Here is a 20,783-nt window from a genome sequence, read left to right as displayed (position 1 = left end):
TTTACGGAACGGAATTTAAAGCAATCGAATTTCTTACATACCAACTTTTGTCCTCATACTCAACTTTTGATCTCTAAAATCGATGCTTCAAAGGATGCCTACTGTAATATATTAATATCCTATATATATATATACTCGTAATGGAGTCAAGGAGATTTATATTTGCTTCTTCGCAGCAAAGGCTTCACGCCTAAGAGGGCCTGTCGTCGATCTATAAGGACGGTATTTGACCACGATGCCACGTAAGCCACGACCGCGACCCCTGTCCTCGAGGATTTGCCGCGAAAACCCTTCTCGGTTTCGGAGGTGATCAGTCACCTCAGATCCACGGGGCAAACAAACTTAAGCTTGACCGTGGGGGCCGAAGGTGACGAGGATCGCAAACGATGTGTCGAAGCTTTGACGAATTCGATCCGGAAACAGGATATCGTTTCGATAAATATTTTGATGACGATATATTTCTTGAGATGGTTGACTTTTTACGAATTTTAAACGAAAGTATCTCGAAGAAATATCGTACTTCTATTATTATTTTTATAAGAAATAAAGGAAAAAGGTAAGATAAATTAAAATTATTATCCAAAAATGATTGTGTTTGTACTTCCAATATGTAACTTTATATATTTCTTGTCAACGATTGAGTTATAAGCATCGAATGTAAAAAACGATAAATGTCTTGAACAATTGTCCCCCGTTTCTTAATATAGGTTATGTTGGCACATAATTTGTCATTAATGTACATTTAAGATTTAATTTTATTCGTAAATTTTAATCTTATCACAAATATTAATCGATAAAAAAAGCAAAATAATATATATATATATATATATATATATGTATAGAATAAAACTTAAAAAAAAAGTTACTACGAGAATGCATTAGCTCAACAAGGTTGGTCAAGGCTCGTTTAATACGAGATAAACTTAAACTTGTGCAAAGTTTGCGAAATGTTATACTTAATTCTTGACTGGTTTTAAGACCAGTCTTCTTTTTAACAGGAAAGACTAATTTGATTCAACTGATAGATAAATTTAAAAAAAGAAGGGGGGGATAGAATGCGAAAAGAATGGAGATCGCTATTTTACGGGAGAATGGTCTCACTAACGAGGCCGTTATCTTCAAATTGCAATTGCTGTTGTTCCCTGTCAAGTAGAATTCGTGTAAACATCATGTATGAAACAGTTTGGAATTCGTGAGTATCGAGACGAAACTGACGTTGATCGGTATCTTTTACAGGCACAAGAAATATTTCCATGATTTAACCAAATTTACTTTTGTCGTGATATAATATGAACAATTCATTTTTTTGAAACTTTCAAGAACTTTTCAATTTCCAATTTTAGTATTAATTTTGAGCCTAATAATTTTTTAACAATAAAATTGCAAGTTTTTTAATACAAATTAATTAGCAGATCAATTGGGTTTGAAATTCTTTTGGTGAGAAGTTGTGAAAAATTTTAAGTTCAATCTTATAAATATTTTATATTGAATTAAAAATTTTTTTCTAATTAAAATTTTCAAAAAATAAATTTCTAGTAAAAAAATTCCAAATATTCTAAATATTAATGATCTTTCGACAGAAAAATAACACTAATTTATATCAATTTTATCCTAGTGAAGAGATATCTACTATTTTTATGTCAGTGTCAATTCAAAATATTAAATATTCCAGCTCAATCTTTTTAAAGAATACACATATTTTACATTTTATATTTTATTTTAAACAATGCCAGAGTACTCATATTAATAATACTCAAAATACTTATTATGTTTTTTTTATTTACAAATTCTTTTTTACAATAATAATTCAATTTACTTGTAATTATTTACACGATACCAATTTATTTACTAATACGATATTATGTGATATTCGTTCGAAAGAGAAAACACGATCATTCCGCTCCGTATCCAGAAAGCGACTTCGTTAAATCGAATGTTGTCATTTCTTTGGCCACGATATTCCACATTGTAGCTGTTCTTAACAATATCATCAACTTTTGAAATTTTCTACGATAAGAGAAAAATTTTGCTTTGACAAAGAATAAACAAATCTCAATATTTCATTTTAAACGATTATCCGATTATAATCGACGAGTATAAAGTGGCACGTTGAAAGGCGTGGTCCTTGTTCAATTAATGTTCACGGAACAAGGGTGCTCATTATCGGCGCTCAGTGCCTCTATAATTATCGGAACATCGCTACAGAAGCCTTTCGTGATGCCTTTCCGGTTATTCAATCGCATGCGCGCCAGTCACAAGCCGCTTCAAAGCGTCGTGTATTTATAGGTTCGTTAGCAAGAGGGGAAACGAAAAGAAGCGGGCGAAAAGCTGCGAGCCTCCTCCCTCGAAAAGCAATGCTTCGTCCTTTTTCCATTTCCGTGAACCGAGTCTGTGATTTCGATGTAGAATATCGTCGATCAAACGAGACCGCGCTTACCGACCATTTCCGCTCGCCGGATTCCAGTATCCTGTTTTGGATACGTGATATAGTGAGATAACTTTCAGAGATCACAGGTAATCATTGGAAAATTGGAAAATTGTTCGAAATTTCATTAGGTTGGAATTGAACTCGTGAATTGTGGTTGATTTCGTGATATGGTTTGGTGAGTTACCACTAATGCATTGGATTATTTTTAAGATTGTTTTTATAGGTTAGGAATGCAATCGTGATTAATGAATGTAAGAATTGGAAGAATATTTTATGATTTCGAATGGAAGTAAAGTTGTAAATTTGGATGGTTTCGAGTTTAATTTTATTTTATTTTTATTGAAAGGAATCATTTTATTCTTGTTGAATAATATTTAAAATAAATTGTACGAATTTGTTATTCAATGTCTTGATCAATGAATAGAAGGAATATTTTATGACTGATGTTGAAAAAAAGAGTTAAAAAATTGTTCTTTTTCTTTGTTTATTTTTACTTTATTTGGATGAATACTATATCATAGTGTTAATGTTATTTCAAATTACTTTAATCTTTTTTATTAATTAAGGATATTTAGGAATGCAATATTTAAAACGAATAGCTCGAAATAATTATATTTCTTTTAGACAATTTAAGTTTCTTCAGGTCAGGATTCATATAAAAAGAACGAAGTTTCTACGAGTTGGTTTTGACTCGAGTACAAATCAAGATCGGGACTCTTAAATCTCTGAAGAATGGGAACGAGAATTTCTTTCGGACCGCCTCAAAGGTAGTTGAACGTACGTAAAATAATCCAATAGGACGAGGACAGTTTTTGTTTTACTTGCAGTGTAGAGGCAAGCATGGTACAAGGTGGCGCCACCTTGGCGGCAGTGGCCAACTTAACAACCATGTAAAAAGCGACGAAATCGAGAGTGTCGGTGGGTCTGGCGAAGAGACACGATCAAAGAGGAAAGAGAGAACAGCCTATAAAACAATTGACGCTCCCGCGGTATCAAGAAGTATCCGTTAAACCTGTTTTCTACTTCTTCTCCTAACCCATCGAAATCTACTTTGATCAAGATATATATTGCCTTCAGAAGTGAATGAAATAACCTTCTTTTGCTCGCGACATAACCTTTCTCTCTCTTCTCGGAAAATAATAAAATAGCGAGATCAAGTGATCATTGTGAATCGAAGGAAAATGGAAAATACGCTTATTGGACGAAATAACAGGGATAAAGGTAACCGCAATGGCGAATGTATGCGTGTCGTTACAAAGGAATCGTCCTTCGATCGAGACGAATAAACTCGACTCGTTGCGATCTCTCCGGTGATTCAGAGTGGCGAGCACAATCGCGTGGAGCAATTTTTGCAGAAGATTTGACGGTTCTCCTCCCTTTTCCGTGCTGGCGCGTCCTTATTCTTCTAAATTGTTCCCATTCGAGAACGAGCTCGTCCCTGAAACGCTCGTTCGCGCTTATAAATCTCAGCCTCGAGCGGTGACGTTCAGGAGGAGTGAGAGGCGGACGGTAAGTACGAATAAGAGAAACGAGAAAGAGAGGAGATAAGTAGATACAAATATAAGAGCAAGAGAGAAATGTGAATAGATGTGAATAGAGGGGTGAGAGAGAAAAAATATGAGAGGGAGGAATGAATGGAGAAGATATACGTGTAAGTAAAAATGAAGGAGAGAAAATATAAGTATAAATAACGAGAAGGAAAAGGAAAAGAAATGTAAATATAAATAGATGAGAAAAAGAAAGGTGTAGATATGAATAGAAGAATGAGAAAAGAAGAAGAGAATAGAAAAATGCGAATAGAAAAATACGAAACATATGTGCGAATGAAGAGTGAAAATGACAGAAAATATGAATGCAATGAAAGAACGAGAAGAATAGAAGATGTAAATACAAGTAAAAGAGTGAAAAGAAGATTGAGAAAGAGAATAGTTAAAGACACGAATAAAGAAATGAGAAGAAAAATGAGACATAGAGAGAGAAAAAGAAGGCTCGATTTAGATGGAGAAAGGAAAGAACCGTTTCCCACAAAGTGGTCCATCCACCTCTGCTAACCGCCTCTTTATGGAGTCAGCCCTGTTCTGGAGACATGGAGGTCAGAAAGAAAGGGAGAGGAACCCGTCCTCGGAATTCCTAATTCTACGAAACCGTCGGAGAATTCCCGAAAGGTTCCATTCACCAGGGACCCAAGCATATCATTAGCACCGTTTCCAGGTACTCTGGGGGCCTTCGTGTGAATGGTGGCTTTGGTGATTCTCTCTTTCTTTCTCTCTCTCTCTCTCTCTCTCTCTCTCTCTCTCTCTCTCTCTCTCTTCCTCTTTTCTTACTATCTTTTTGATCTTCTTATATTTGTGAATAAGAGGGAGAAAGTTAGATATCATATAATGGCTGATAAAAATTTTTAAATTATTATATTGAAAAAAATAAAAGATATTTTTATGTTATTTTAAAGCCTTCTTTGTATATCTTTACTTAAGATGCTTATATATTATAGATTAGGAATACAATATTAAAAACATATTACATAAATTTGTATGAGTATTACAATTAATGAGTCAATGTTATTTTGGATCATTCAATTGTTTTTAATTGCTTGTTTTTTTTCAGATTACGTTACAATAAATCATATATTGTTATATGTGATTAATATAAGTGGATATGGAAGTATATGATTATAGTTATATGCAACTAATGTAAGTATATGAATAGTATTTATAACATTATCTGACAATTATAAATTATATTATTGACAAGTTATTCGAAATTTCAGCAAATTAAAATAGCTTCTCTATGATATATGGTAATTTGAAAAAACTTAAAGAGTTTCTTTTCTTTTCAGATTTTAATTTTAAACGCTACTTTTGAAACATATATATACTTCTCAACGATAATTCAGAGTATACACCTTCGACTCCACCGGAGAAAGAAAGATCCCGTGATCGATCGATCGATTTCTCCCTGAGTAAAAGGGAGAGGGAGAGGAAAAAAGGAGAAGGACGAAGGTGAGAGAGCGCGCCACGAGCCCGGTTGTTCAGTTTTCAGAGCCGCGATATCAAAGCGGGCATCTCGAACGGCGCCAAGGCCATAGTTAACGAGGTCCTCGTCTGAGCCATTCACCACCGGGGCACCCTTGTCGTCGTTGTCGATTCGGTACGTACCTGTACGGTTACCTGGAGGCCCGTTCATTGCATCCTGACCCGGCTACAGGCGACATACGCTGCAAACCACCGGGTCCAGACGAAATCGCCCACTCGACGACCACCGTGCTACGCTCTCTTCCTTCCTTCTCGTTCGACCAGACGTGTAACACGGCTTCGAGAAAAGAAAGAAAGAAAGAAAAAGAGAGAAATGAACAGGGTACGCGTTGTGTCGCGTCAATGTTTACGAGCACCTCACTAGGACTGTGCTTTTCTCGAGCATTCAAAAAAGAAAAAAAAATATTAATCCTTGATCGTTACACGACCTTCTCAAGAATTGGTTTCGATGATCTTATTTATCTTGAAGGAACTGATGTAATAATTTTCACTCTCAATTCTAACCTAACTTAATTTAACTTAATCTGATTCAAACTACCTATAAATTTTTACTTATTTTAGGTTAGGTTACATAGAAGTGCTAACTTAATCTAATTTGACTTGAATGAAATGTATCTAAGAATATTTAAGAAACTAAAGTCAATAGTAATAATATTCAATTTCTCTCAAGTTCAAAAAAAAAAAAAAAAGAAAGAAAAAGAGAGAAATGAACAGGATACGCGTTGTGTCGCGTCAATGTTTACGAGCACCTCACGAGGACTGTGCTTTTCTCGAGCATTCAAAAAAGAAAAAAAAATATTAATCCTTGATCGCTACACGACCTTCTCAAGAATTGGTTTCCATGATCTTATTTATCTTGAAGGAACTGATGTAATAATTTTCACTCTCAATGCGAGATCTAACTTAATTTAACTTAATCTGATTCAAACTATAACCTATAAATTTTTACTTATTTTAGGTTAGGTTACATAGAAGTGCTAACTTAATCTAATTTGACTTGAATGAAATGTATCTAAGAATATTTAAGAAACTAAAGTCAATAATAATAACATTCAATTTATCTCTCAAGTTAAAAAAAAAAAAAAAGAAAAAAGAAAAAGATAATTTTCAATCGATCGAATGTTCGCATTGTTCGATCGTTTTGAATCGATAAATGGCATGGTACACGGATCCCATTTGTTCTATATTTGTTCAATGAGTTTGGAAATCTCCATTCAGCTCGGTTCGAGCTCGAGAACGGTTGAATGATCGATGTCGTGGGTGGTCAACAGGCGGAGGACAGTCGTGTGAATGAGCCCAGTGTTCGATGACTCGTTTATGTAGGCTGTTATCAGCTTACACGCGAATAACCGAATGACCCGACCGATGCAAAAACCATTTTATTGTTTTCGACCGTTTATGAATTCGACCAGAACAGGACAAAACGATCGATCTATTCGATAAGGAAACGATCGAAGGCGAAAATTAACCTTCGACTTTTCGATACCTCGAAGAATGGAAAATTAGGTTATTGAATATTTATTTTTCCAAGGATAAAATAGATAATTATATCGTATTGAAATTGGAAATATATCTAATTTGTTATAATTAATAATATTTTGTTACTATTAGAAACGAAATTTGATAAAATTTGAATCTATTAATATAAATACTTATTATTTATATAGGTACATTGGTATATCATAATTGGATGTATTTTTATTATTAGTTTTTGAATAAGTTATCTATTATTTTACATATATATATTCGAAAGAATGGTATTGTATAATGTTTCTTAATTTATTCCGCGTAAATATGCGAATAAATAAAAATAAAAATAAAAGTATATAAATATACATAAGTATAGATATTCGGTTGTTACATATTCATATAACACGAGATACCTGTTTAGTTGAATTTGTGAACAGAAATATTATACATTTAATACACAGTGTTAATTTCATTTTTTATCGATCGTTAAAAAGGATAGAGGTAAACTGATAGAGGTAATATTATCAACATTGATTAATGAAATTGCGAATCTTTATGCGAGCAAAGCAAATTCAATTAAAACGTATGAATTGCGTGTAGAATTTATAATAATAATTTTATTATTATATTATTTATTTATCAAAGTTTGATATTACAATGTTATGTATAAATACTTTTTTCACGGATTTCTGATAAATTGCTCGTTTGCAAAAAAATTGAATTGAAACAGATCGTTTCATATCGTAAGATATAATGGAATATATTTGACCATTTCCTATCTCTTCTATATAGATAAAGCATTTAAACTTAATTGCCATTCACATTGGTGTTATATGTATTTGCATAAAAATCTACAATTTAGTTTAGATAAACGTGCTAATCATTACTAAAAATTAGCGTCTAATCTAACAAATATTATTGAGAATAAATAATAATATTCTTCTCAATATCATTGAAATGATATTAAAATATATAATTAAGAATAATATTGCCAAATAATAAATACGATTATTGATCCTATGACATATATTATTTCAAGATCAATGTACACAAGATTCCTTTAAGAATGGAAAATGATGAAGTCGCAATTTTCAATATCGATCATAGAAATGTTCCATCGATCAAATTTTTCTGGTATCTCGAGGAATTTACAGGCGCTACAGCAGAGTTATTTAACGAAATTACGGGATATATATTATTGATTTAATTTAATCGTTCTGATTACACTGACACGATACACCGTTCGGCCATCAAACACGCGCGATCATTACGCCAGATAAAAAAACGTGTCCGATATCGTAACACAGCTCGATGCAAATTTATTCACTGTTTGCCGGGCACGCTTAAAAAATTATTTCAACATCGGCAAACAGTTTTAACACAAATGGCCGCGTTGTCGCTGAAAACGTTTACTCACTGCCGACCAGTGTAACCAGGGCGTAAAAACGTTTCGAGCACACTCTCGATTATATTTTTCCCCGTGTTTTTCTCTTGTTTTTTTTTCTTTCTCTCTCTTTCTCTCTCTCTCTCTCCTCTCCATTCGACATACCGTTGTTTAAAACGATTTCACTCGGACATTCTTGCTTCGTTTCAAGAAATTTCTGGATCGAACCTGTCGGAAATGAAACGAAAGTACGTACGTAATTTTGATAATTTCTTTTGTTTAAATAATTTCATATATAATTAGAAATATTATATAGATTATTCTATAAGTAATTTTATTTTATAAGATACTTTAATTTATATGGGAATATAATGATAGAGTTAACATAACCTAGCTTTTTAATTCGACAAATTTTTTTCTCCTTTAATTATTAAAACTTGTTTGATTTTAAATGATTCGTAAAATAATTATGATAATTCTTTGATGTTGAATTATTTTAGAGAAGAATATTCAATATAATTATATATTATTTATCGCTAAAAAAGTTTCTTGCAGTTATTTCTAAGCTGATTATAAATGAAATTGTGATTCAAATTTTTTTTTTTGCTTTGAAAATTAAAGACTAATAATTATAACGAATAATCCATTTCACATTATTATAATAATATACTAACAAAATGTAATTGAATAATGATAAGTAATAAAATAAAAATTAAGATAAAAAAAAAAGAATTTCATAGAAAATGTGTAAGTGTGCCGATACTTCTGAACACAGCAGAACCGACAAATTATCGTTCGAAATACGAAATTGGATGTCGAGAATCGATGCCAAATCTTGAATCGTAACTAATGAGCCTAGCCAAAAACGTTTCGCAAAAGACGATCCCGATTTATCATCCAACTAACGTTCCTCTACCCGTGTAAATATGTATGTTTGTTCACGAATCCTCATCCAGCCTCCGAGGAATCTTCTACGGCTAATGGGTCATTAATTTTGCCTTTCCATATCATCATTATTAAAAGATAATTAAACAATATCTTTAATAATTTCAATTATTATTATTTTTATTCTTTTTTCAGATAATATCTATAAAATTGTAGCATAAATAAATTAATCTCATTTGTAACGAATTTGATGAAAATATTATGAAGGAATAATTCAATTATTTTTTTAAAATGTATTTTTACGAAATAGTACTAATACAGTATATTTTGTATTTAGATATTTTATTTTTTCTACAAAATATTGCAAAATCAATCACCGTTTTTTAAAATCAATTATATTTGATCAAAAAATATTGATCAAGAAAAAAAAAGTTAACAATCAAATCAGGATTTCACAAAGAACCTGTGTTCGCTTCGATTTCGACCCAATTTCGCTAAATAACCGTTGTCACGATGTCGTGTACACGATGATATAAGTAAGCACATAGGAGACTGTTACCTTTCGAATAGTTGGCAGGTGACGGTTGAGCGGCATCCAAGATCGTGTTGAAACCAGTCAAGCCTGTAAACCGACGATTCGTATTAATAGTCTATTAAGGTAACAAGGTTGCCCGGGTATTGGTGGAACGAGTCGTGTTGCCAGCTCAATCCTAATTTCCGGCCACCAGCTGGCTTAATATCGTGATAAACGCCAGAATATCCAAATTTTCTTTTCTTTTAAAAGTTTTAATATAACTTATAAAGTTTAAATATATATATATATATATATAAAAGACACTTAATGATTAATTCTAATAGAAAGTTCGTTATTTGTACATATTCTTAAAATAATATATTTTTATTTTATTTTATTTATAGATAATGTTGTTGGAATAACCACTTGTTCATTTATCCAAGAGGATCAATGGATATATTATAATAATTGAATTTATTATAATAAAACTTTATTCTGGAGATAATTTTTATTTAAAGTAACCATATAATATTAGATATAAAAATTGGGCCAAAAACAGTATACTTTATTTCTATGATACACACTTATAGAAATACTATAAAATTAGAATTCAAACATTTTGACCATCTTGTTAGCATTCTCTCGTCGAGGTTAGGAGATAAAATCGCTTACATTTCATTCTCTAAATTGAAAGGATCGTATCTAAACTGTGAAAAGATTTTAAAATTCGTATTAATTTACACTCAGATACTCGATTATCGTGGAAAAATTAACAAAATCGAAACTCGACGTATTTCAAATACGCACGTAAACGTAAAATAAAAAACAAACAACCATCAATCACGATATTTTTATTATATATTTCCCCATCCACTATAGACACCATGGACCGTGACAAGGACGTAACCTCATCGTCCCCGAACGGGCACGTACACATAACCTCAAAAGTAGACAGGTATTACACGGGAGGACTCTCGATCCCGGGACGAGGCTCGTGACTCTATCGCGGGTTAATAATAATTCGCGGCCGGGTCGCCGGTGTTCGGATAAGATAACAGGAAAGGCTGTTGGTAATAGGTATACTCCGATTCGAGAGAGAGAGAGAGAAAGAGAGGCAGTGAGGAAGGGGAGGGGAGAGTTAGGTGGCCGCGTATCGAGGAAAACGAGGTGGGCCAGCGCGCGAAAGAGAGGCGAACGAGAAGAGAGAGAGAGATTGAGAGGGGAGGGGGGGAGAGAGCCAGGCGTGTGCGCGGCGTAGAACATACGCTTCATTAACGGATCATCTCGTGTTAATATCTACTTTATCCTGGGGCTGACCGTATCAGCTCTGGCCAGGCGCACCAACAGGACGCGCGGCAGGCCTGCAATCTACCCTATCTCTGTGGCGCATCATCGTCCACAGCCCAGTGGCGCACCTAGCGGCGGGACAGAGAGGGAGAAAGAGAAGAGAGAGAGAAAGGAAGAGGAGCGAGCCAAGCGCGGCGGATCTTCCCCTCTTTCCTCCATCTCCTCTCGCTTCTTCCTCTTTCGTCGTCCTTCCTCCTTCTCTTTTCCACGCTTCGGAACTTCTGTCTCTCTTTCTCTCCCTATTCCTCGACGCCGGTTCCATCGGTAGAAACGCGTCGAACCGTCAACAACGCTTTACTCCCACGATCCCGGCAAGCGCGCGCACACAGATTTCCTCATTAACGCGCGAGCTATGTCGGGGCCTGGGGATCGATAACACGAAACTTCACCGGTGGCGATCGCCGCGGTAGGTGGTAAGGTTGCGTGTAATTGGACATTTTCGAGGCTGGCCTCTATCTATCCCGCGCACTACGTGATTGCCCGGTTAGAGGCCGGAGTTGTGCAGTCAGGATTGGAGTGGGGAATTCACGGTGGGTGTATAGGCCCGATTTTGACGTTTTAGGGTTAGCAATAAAAACTCGTGGTAAAATTAGTCCTATTAGAAATACATAGTGGTAGGACATTATCCTGAGTCAATAATGTGATTGGATGGAGGACTTGGTGGTAGGTCAAGTATTGACATTAGATGCACAAGATTTGGAAATAAAGTTAATCAACTCGTAATAAAATTAATCCTTGAGTTTATGTATTTATAAGAAATTCTAGTTTGTTAGGAGTTATAATGAATTGTGATAAGCTACTATCTTAAACTAATGTCAATGTGGTTAGGTGGATTAGAACTTATTAGTATTGACAATAAAGTAAACTTGTTGCGATAAAATTAATAATGTAGTCTTATAATTCATTTTTTTTAATTGCTGTACTTTATTCTTTCTAAAGAATTTTATTTTCAGTTTCTTAGCAATTATGTACTGCGATAGGACAAAATTTTGATAAAATTAATGATTTAAAAAGAAAATTATTTCAAAATGGTCAAAGTGACATTTAACAATGAAATTATTACTACTCTATTCGAGCTTATTCTTATCATCTTTTCAGGGAACTAATAACGTAAACTCATTTCCAGATTCGTCCAGAATCGTTAATTTCTTTTATCAACCATGGCTAATTGTACCTTGATAAAGTTAATTCGGTATACGACCTATTTGAGACGATTGCCTATCAGGCTTGTCTACTCTGTCTCGCGTGTTGAAATAATCTTATAACTTTAGGAAAAACTAGACATATATTAAGATTAAAACTAGATTATCAGAAATTTAATCGTCTCTGGATAACAAAAGTCAAGGTTAAATCAATTAAACAACAAATGTCACTTAAGATAGCATACTCATTCACAAATTGGATATCCACAAATTCCAATTCCAAAGATAAAGAACATACGCAAATAAAAAAAAAACGCAAACGTCAAAATTTTAAAAAAACAAAATACTCGAAAAACATAACCTCGAAACAATTTTTCGAGTCGAGAACTCAGAATTCAAGTTTGACAATAAATCTCGCGCGGTAGAAGTAGAGACACGTAAAAGGTAAAGGGGGTGACTCGAGGGGGGTGGCCACGGAGTTACGAGCGCCACGGGGCCGTGCGCGCGCGCGCGCGCGCGCCCTGCCGCTCGTATAACATCGTAATCGCAACGACGGTAATAACGTCTCGTAAAGTCTTTTTACATAATCAGCATTACTTACAATTTAGGGTCGGAATGGGCCACCTCGAGATACCATCGTGTGTACATTGTGGTGGCGGCTCGTAGGGGTGGGTTACACCAGCGACGAGCCGCACGACCCCTCTCCTCCACTTTCATTCGTGGCTTTCCGTGGCCCGATGACGAAGTGGGCATAACCACGTGCTCGTGGATACGCCGGTCGAGGGTAGGGAGGGGGGGCCTGGTTAGACAAACGAGCCCCTTGCGGGGTGTTCCAAAGGATATCCTACCAACCGAGCGTATCGTCGGTGTGCCCTGGCCATTGCACCATGTGTAATAGTATGTAGGTACTCGCGTAATATTAGACCTCCCTCGCAGTTTGTCAGACAGGGGGTTATTCGCGCGGGTGGAGATGATTAGCGAGGAGTTACTTTCCATTATTTGTTCAATTTTCGTACGTTGGTACGACACGGGTTGTAGATGGCGCTCTACGTGGATTATTAATTGTTGATGGATGTTAACCTATACTCGCTCGTTTGCAACATTGAATCTCTTTCAAAAAATAGAAAATCTCTGGAACTTTATACGGTTTTGGTGAAAGTTTAATATTCTGTACGTGTTATGTATGATGAATTTGTAATATTGTAATAATTGTTATGTAATAAAATTGAATGAGATTATACACTTCTGACTTATCAGACATTCTTATTTATTTAGGTTAAGATTCTAATTTTGAATATCATATTTCTTTTTTAATAAACTGTGTTATTAATGTTACAAATTTTTTTGATTATTTATTTAGGTTATTTTTAGGTTAAGTTTATGTGATCGAACATTGGAAAATCTTTATGCACAAGAGCCATCAATTCTTTTATTAAAAGAATTAATAAAGTCGAGGAATAGATAAAAAAAGTTTATAATGGGTATTAAATAAATGCAAAACTCGTATAACTTTTGCACTCATTGAATTTTTTACAACGTTATATTTAACAATGAAAATATAATTTATGTAACTATGTCGGCCAGTTTTAAATTATACGCATCCATTACACTTTAATTTCATTTTTTTTATATCTGTGAACTAGCCAACCACTTTATGTATAAGTTGGGACCTGTAATAGTATATTGGTATTTCATAATATTACATAGCGTTTGCAGTTTCTATGTCGTTAGGTTAGCAAGAGAAATAATGAACAAGAATTACCTTCATTATACGTTTAATATAAGTAGATAACATGCCATAAAACAATTAACATTCTACACTATTGATTAAAAATGAAGTTATTTTTTTTTCCTTTTTATATCGAATAATTTTTAGTAATTAATTAATGGTTATATTAATTATAACTATTTTTTTAATCCTTATGCAAATATCCAACATTTTTCATATTATTCAATTTCCAATTTCACAATTTCACTTCTCTGGAAAAGAAAACAATAATTAAATATTTGGATTTTATTTTACACTTTTTACAGTCATTAAAAACGATAAAGAACGAACCAAATTTCTCTATCGAAATTTTCCAATTTCAGCACCACGGATCGACCGATTACCATACTTAACCTCTCAACCGAGCATCTCGATCTATATACACACATTTCTTAATCGTGAAAACGTTACATCGATCGAACGTAACGACGACAATAGAGAGAGAGAGCGAGAGCGAGAGCGAAAGCGAGAGAGCGAGAGCGAGAGAGAGAGAGAGAGAGAGAGAGAGCGACTGAGACCATATACGTACGAAGAGAGAAAGGTGGGCAGAGTTCTCTAGGAGAGATGTTTGTCTTGGAACCGATGTAGAAGAGCGTTGGCTAAGTCCAGGAAACGGTAGTGGACGACAGAGGAGAGCAAACCGGATGTGGTAGGGCGGTGCAAGGGAGTAGTAGGTTGGTGGTAGTCAGCTGCTGTCAGTCCAGTCCATCCGTCTGTCCTCGTGGTCCGCAGTCCGTTACACAGCCAGACACAAACCCCACCGCCTTTCGAGGTCGGAGGTGGATACACGCTTTTCTACTTAGCGAGCGGGCACCCCCAAGGGGGTTGAAGGCCGAGACCCACCCTAATTGCGTCCGAGAGACCGGACAAAGCGCGACTCGTGTATGTGTGCGCGCGAGCGCGACCCTCCACACCACCAGATCCATCTGGAGGAGAGAGAGGAGGCCTTGGTGTGTAAGGAGAGAGCTGGTGTGGAGGTGGTTATGTCCGGAGCCGGCCGTCCAGTTCCGGTTCCCACCTCTTGTCCGAGGGCGCACTGCCCCCTGGCGGTCGACACGCTGTACTACAAAGTTTGGCGGACTGAATAAACTTGGCGGCCAAACCCCTCCTAGAACTTGGAAAAACCGAAGTGAAAAGCGGCCCAGGAAATAAAAGGGTATCGGAGAGGCGAGCTATAGTCAGAGCCTTGTATACAGGGTGATTCTTTCGTTGATGAACGAAAACAAAGATAGACAGAATCACCATCTAATACTGCGAATGATTGTCAATCGACAGCAAAGAATGTGGAAAAAAATTTTGTTCTGTTGTTTGCTTTTTGATACGAGTGATCGAATGGTTAGATTAGTTAAATTCTGGATACCTATTGTCTTTTGATAGTGATATTACCGAATTGCTGTTTTGAACATTGATTATTATAGTGAAGATGTATTTGTATTTGTAACATTGAAAATTTGATATAATATTTATATATATTAAAAATTAGTTTATAAAAAATTATTTATAAAAAACGATTTATGGCTGAATATTTATTTGTTCTGATTATAATACATTAAAAAATAATAAGTTTATTTTAATTACATAGAGTTTAAATTTTAAATTCACAAGGGATCAGTTTAAGTTTGCATTTTTCACATGCAAATATGACACCCTGTATGATATTTTGTCAGTTCTTTTATACGCCACCATCCTTCGAACATTCTCCTAGCCGGTTGCGGCCATGTTCGTTCGACGCGATGAAACCAGGGCTGGGGTTGTTTGTTCGACGGTCAAAAGTAAAGTAAGTTCTCTTGATACCTCGTATTAACGTTCGATACTTTCCGCCTTTTACAAGAAGCCGTTCGCCGCTTTCTCGACTTTTTAAGAGCCCCTCCCCCTACCACTATTCTATTCGTGAAGTTTTAATGTTATAGGAGAAGAGCGTTTTCAAGCGCCAGCACGCTTCGATAGACCAGAGGCAAACTGGTAAAGTTAAGTATACGGGAGGTGGGGATTATGGATGAAAAATTGCGAGGCGAACCGTTATTACACTACGTAGATAGGAAATATTATGAATAAGTTATAGGTATAAGTATAGATACGAATAATAGAGACAGCCGTCAATACGCAAACTGATGGTCGAATTATTATCGTTATAATGCGAAGTTGTGTCTCTCTTTGTTCTTAGTGGCTGCGAATTTTCATTCATACATTTTTTTTTCTTATCACTGCTAGTCCAAAAATATCGGCAATTTGCATTTGATCATTTTTTAAATGTCAAAATTTATTGTCCAAATAAAATTTTTATTGAAATTTCTATTTACTAATTTAACTGTGAAATCGTAATTTAATGTTAGTTAATTTTCATATTTCGAGGTAATAGAATGAAACTTGTATATTTAAAGAAAAAAAGAAAAATCTTACTAGATTTGATGCATAGGAAAGAAAAAAAAAAATTATACATAAATTTATGATATGATTTCTCAACGATTAAACTCGAATGCACTATATAGATACAAATCTATAATCTAGTCGAATGTAGACGAGATGAATATACTGTCTTCAATTAAATAGCTTTATCACGCACGCGTAAATTTAAAAGTTAAAAAAATAATGATTCCGTTCTTACATTAAAATACATCGATAATTCAGAAATATATAACAAACAAAAATATAATCTTAACAAATTCATAAAATATATAAAAATATAATTTTTATAAACAGTTCAGAATTATTTCTCGCGTATAAAAACGGATATTTCAAATTTTACGAAAATATTTATCCAGTAAGCCATAGATATATCTAAGAAATTTGCTTTCTTCATTTATACACTCGTACAATTTGTCCTCATAGTTAGAAAGAATCAATCAAATCGGATATCGTAAAAAGGCAATCGTAAGAAGATCCGCATCGTACCGTGGCGAAAGGCCGGCGTTGAGTGGAGCATCGGCCGTTGGTGCGTTCGTAGCGCCACCTGCAGATAAAAGGAAAATTCAATAGAGGCGGAGTTCGAGGTGCGGCCTCTCTTCGCACGCTCCTCCCATGAGCTTGGAAGCTACCCACGGCACAGTTGAGCGGCGTCTATGGATCTCAGAAGCTTATACGACGACTGACCGTGGCGCGCCCTGGTGATGTGTTTTGCAAATGAGAGCCGGCTTCTATTCTACTGGCGAAAGCCGTAGGTCGCGGACTTGTCATTCGGTGTCGATTTCTTCTCGATTTTCTTTTTTTTTCAAAATCAATCTATATGACTGATGGTGTGTTCACGATCTTTAATTATTGATTCATCGTTAAGAATTTTACTAGGAGGTCCTATCATTCTATCTTCGAATATATATTCTCGGTATATAGGATAATAATTTTCGAAGTTTTAGATTTCGTGATATTTCAAATCGCTGAAATTGGAAAGTAATTTGACGTAAGAAAGTTGGTGGCGCTACTGCCTGAGCAACTGTGAAAAATATATAAATACATGATGAAGTTAAAGAGATCATACGCGAATTAATTTTGATTCGATATCAATTTAAATTTGCGAAACTAAATAAGTATATATATTTATTTTTATAGTTAGAAACTATTTCTTTTTTCTAATAAAACCAATTATTAAAATTCTGACTTTCGATAAAACAATTCGATTCTTACGAGTTAAATATTTAAGAAACAAATTCTAGTTTGAAATTGCTAACAACCGTGTTTCGAGCATATTGTAAATATTTTATAAAAGTCAAAAGTGGTATGTTCACAAGAAATAAAGTGAATGATGTAAATACATAATATTTAAATGTAAATTTCTGTTGGTATTTATTTTCTCGATGTTTTATACAAAAACGCCGTTTAATTGACAAAACGACAGTGCGCAAACGATGAAAAAAAAAAAAAAAGGAATAACATTGCGTGAAATTAAACGAATTAATACGTTTGAAATTACGCATTGTTTCACGTATCGTACCGTGAAACACGAGATTCATACGTACATGCTTTTTTTCCCCGACGTTGTTTACATCAACGTCGTTTTTATGAGAATTTAATTACTCGCCTCGCCAACGAGTATAACGCAAGCGTTAATATTATACACTCGGTCGTTTATTATTGCGTAAAAGCATTGATTTTCCATTGCTCCGCTACATATAACAGATTCATTTCCGATGTCTTATGTTTTCTACTTATAAACAGTTAAGCGAGTCGACCATGATAGATGCCTACTATCACCTGCAATTTAATCACGCTAATTAAGGACTTCGCCATCTTAGTCTGTTATTAATCTTATCCAAACCCCTCTTGATTCTCGGTGAATTGCGTTCAACGCTACTGAATCAACTTACATATGTTACTCAACTATTACTTGGCCATTTATGAATTTTTTTTCCTTTCTATTAAAAATATTAAAACTTTTTCTTTTTTTTTATAAAAAATATATTATCGTAAAAAAATATATATAGTTATATTCATGACACATAACTACGATTAATTATTAATAATAATTTAAATCTGAAAAATTTGAAAAGTATTTCTTCATTCTGCATAAAATTATTATCATTGTTAAGAAATAAATATTTAATAAATAATATTTTTGTCATTACATAATTTTATATTTATTTCTATTCTGTTTTTTATAGAAAACCATTACTAATATCATTTTTCTGTCTCAAATAGAATATAATTCTTGTATATTAAAAAATATCTTTTATTAAATTTATAAATTGCAAGTTTATTCATTCTTCTCATTCCATTATTACAATATTAAATTTTGAAGTCAGGTTAACTTTAATTTGTCGAAGACTCCAGCAGCTCTAAAACAGTAGAAGAAAATTCAATGTAATTCAGTTCACGTTGAAACGAATCGGTATAACACAAAGTGTATCGACATCCGGCCGGAATCGAGATTCAGTGTCTTGGATCGTGAACGATCCATTCGAACCGTAGAAACGTTTTCGGTATGCCGGTTCGGTGGCTCCAATGAAAAATAGGTTACCTTTTAGTAAACCGTTTTAGCAGTACTCTGTACCCGGAGGGAATGAAGATCAATAAAACAGCGAGAGAAAAAGAACGATTTGAGGGTGGCTCCGGTTTCAAGGCGACGATGGCAGGGCAGGGGTGGACAAAATAGGGGTGGGTAGGGGGTGGAACGATGCTTCGTTCAATTTAAATGAAACTCGTATTAACGGTGTGAAATCAGCGAATTCAATTAGGCGAGCTTTTATTAATACAACATGATTAATTAAACAATACCGTGGGAGGGGGCGGTAGTGGAAGGAGGTGGAAGGTTCAGGGAGTCGCAAAGGGTTGTCGGGAGAGCGGCAGATGTTCGTGGCGTCAACCAAATTATTAAATGTCGTAAGTTGCTCGCCCCACTTCGAGACAGGAATTGTTGTAAATAAATTCTTCCTCTTCCTTCGACGAACTTGTTCATCGTTTTTAACCACCTATTTTTACTTTTCCTTAGATCTTAGACGTGACAGCTAATCCTTAATTATTAATTTTAATTAAACTTCCCCTCAAAATATTCCTATATTAATACAATTTGAAAGAGCCATTAAAGAAAAATTGCATTTTGCTTGTTTATAAAAAATTATTTTTAACATATTTAATATAATATTGTTTAACATAATTAATATAATATAATATTGTCAATATAGTAACGAATTCTTGCTAATTAAAAATTCTACTTTCATAAAAATTAAATTATTAATTTAATTTCATAAAAATTAAAAATTATTTTTTTTATTTCACTTTTCCTTCGATTCAACCTCAACTTCAACAAGAATCCAACACGTTAAGTCAACAATTTTTTTTTTATTTTTATCGTTTCACACAAGTTCTACACGTTCTAAATACAAAATTCTTCTAATGAAATAATTGAAAATTTGAATGCGGCAGTTACTCGTTGAAAAAGACACGCACCCCAGATTCTCCACGTTATTCTCGATTATGCGGTTGCTAGCACGTTCCACGACCTTGACTTTAACGGGGTCGGCACTTAACCGCTCTCTCATTAACGTGGAAGCAGATGTGAGTGCACGGCGCATGCAGCCACGGTAAAATATCGTGTTTTAACTATTACTCAGCCACTCGAAATTTCATATAATGCCTGTCAATCATCCGGAAGGGAGTTATTTGTCTCAGGCAATCGACGCCCCGACGAGACAGCAACCGTGAACGATTATGCACGGATTTTTAAAGGCTAATCGATCATCCATGGTCCCTTCGATTTTTCAATATTCAGCACGAAGATCGGTGGTAGGGTTAATTGAAAAGTTTCGAAGCGAAGATGGAGGGATTAATGAAATATTTTGTTGTTAATAATGGTTGCGATAAAATTATTTATTTGAAATTTTCACAAGTTACTTAATCTACAAGAAAAATATATTGTGAGGAATGTTAATAGAAAGTATACAGAGTGGATAGAATAACTTAATCATTTGTCAAAAATGATGATTTTTGAGAAATCATTTAAAGGATTTAGATTTTTGGATCGAAAAATTTATAGATATTTATAAAGGAAATTATTTTATTATTTAGGAATGTGAATATGTGAATGTGAATCGCTTCAAATATCTTGCTTCTTTTTGATAATATTATAAAATTGAATAATATAGAGAGAATATAATTTGTTAATAATTTTTTGCAAATAGATAAAGTCATATAAAACGTGTTGTTTTTCCATAAAATCGTGTATTTTTCAATGCGTTAATTTTTGATTAAAATTATTAATATTATATTTGTAATACTGATATTTATAGAGTAAAATATTAATAATTAGATATTGTGGATTCTCTAATTTTCCCAAAGTTAAAAGATCTTATAGAATAGCCAATTAACGTGAATTAATAAAGATTA

At 34.2% G+C, this 20,783-nt stretch overlaps 1 long non-coding RNA gene across 1 annotated transcript; it reads left to right on the top strand.

Annotated features, from left to right (window-relative positions):
* The first annotated feature begins 2,447 nt into the window (after window positions 1-2,447).
* LOC122710665 lies at window positions 2,448-3,884 on the top strand. The gene is made up of 3 exons (XR_006345972.1): window positions 2,448-2,603; window positions 3,072-3,195; window positions 3,256-3,884. It is a non-coding gene; the product is annotated as an uncharacterized LOC122710665 (long non-coding RNA).
* Window positions 3,885-20,783: the final 16,899 nt, after the last annotated feature.

Source organism: Apis laboriosa, unplaced genomic scaffold (genome assembly GCF_014066325.1).
Source record: "Apis laboriosa isolate Shangri-la unplaced genomic scaffold, ASM1406632v1 scaffold14_cov150, whole genome shotgun sequence".
Taxonomy (NCBI): Eukaryota; Metazoa; Arthropoda; class Insecta; order Hymenoptera; family Apidae; genus Apis; species Apis laboriosa.
The sequence above is the reverse complement of the archived record's forward strand: the minus strand, read 5'-3'. Positions and strand labels throughout refer to the sequence as shown.